Source organism: Eimeria mitis, genomic scaffold, assembly GCF_000499745.2.
Source record: "Eimeria mitis Houghton genomic scaffold, Emh_scaff429, whole genome shotgun sequence".
Lineage (NCBI taxonomy): Eukaryota > Apicomplexa > Conoidasida > Eucoccidiorida > Eimeriidae > Eimeria > Eimeria mitis.
The window spans coordinates 13,638-14,166 of NW_013572609.1; the positions used below are offsets into that span (position 1 = coordinate 13,638).

The 529-nt window shown below is 16.8% G+C and overlaps 1 protein-coding gene across 1 annotated transcript in view; it reads right to left on the reverse strand.

Annotated features, from left to right (window-relative positions):
- Positions 1 to 529, reverse strand: part of EMH_0011980 (uncharacterized protein) — a gene marked incomplete at both ends in the record, with an annotated part of 9,634 nt that overhangs the window by 5,788 nt on the left and 3,317 nt on the right. The gene's annotated exons all lie outside the window — the stretch shown is intronic.

Sequence of the window (529 nt, forward strand, 5' to 3'; positions counted from 1 at the left end):
ATATATTTGTTAGTTCTGCTTCTAAAGATAATAAACTAAATATAAATTCAGGAGACAGCCAAATTGCTTCTTGTGGGCTGTTGAGGATCTGCGTATACACCCCAAATATAAATTTATTTTTTTTTATTTTTTTTATTTTTTTTATTTTTTTTGTTTTTTTTGTTTTTTTAGTAGAGATAATAATTATTAATTATTAATGAAATATGAAGAAAGAAAGGAAGAAAGAAAAAAAAAAATAAATAAATAAAAAATAAAAAATTAAATAAAAAAACAAAAATAAACAAAAAGAAACAAAAAGAAATAAAAAGAAACAAAAAGCAATAAAATATATAAAAACAAATAAAAATAAAAACAAACAAAATAAAAAAAAAACAAAATAAATAAATAAAAACAAATAAAAATAAATAAAAATAAATTAAATAAATAAATAAATAAATAAATAACCCATTGCAGTAGTTGTTTAGCATTAGCGGCTCCTTTATACACAAAAAAAAAAAAAAACAAAAAAAACAGAAAAAACAGAAACAAA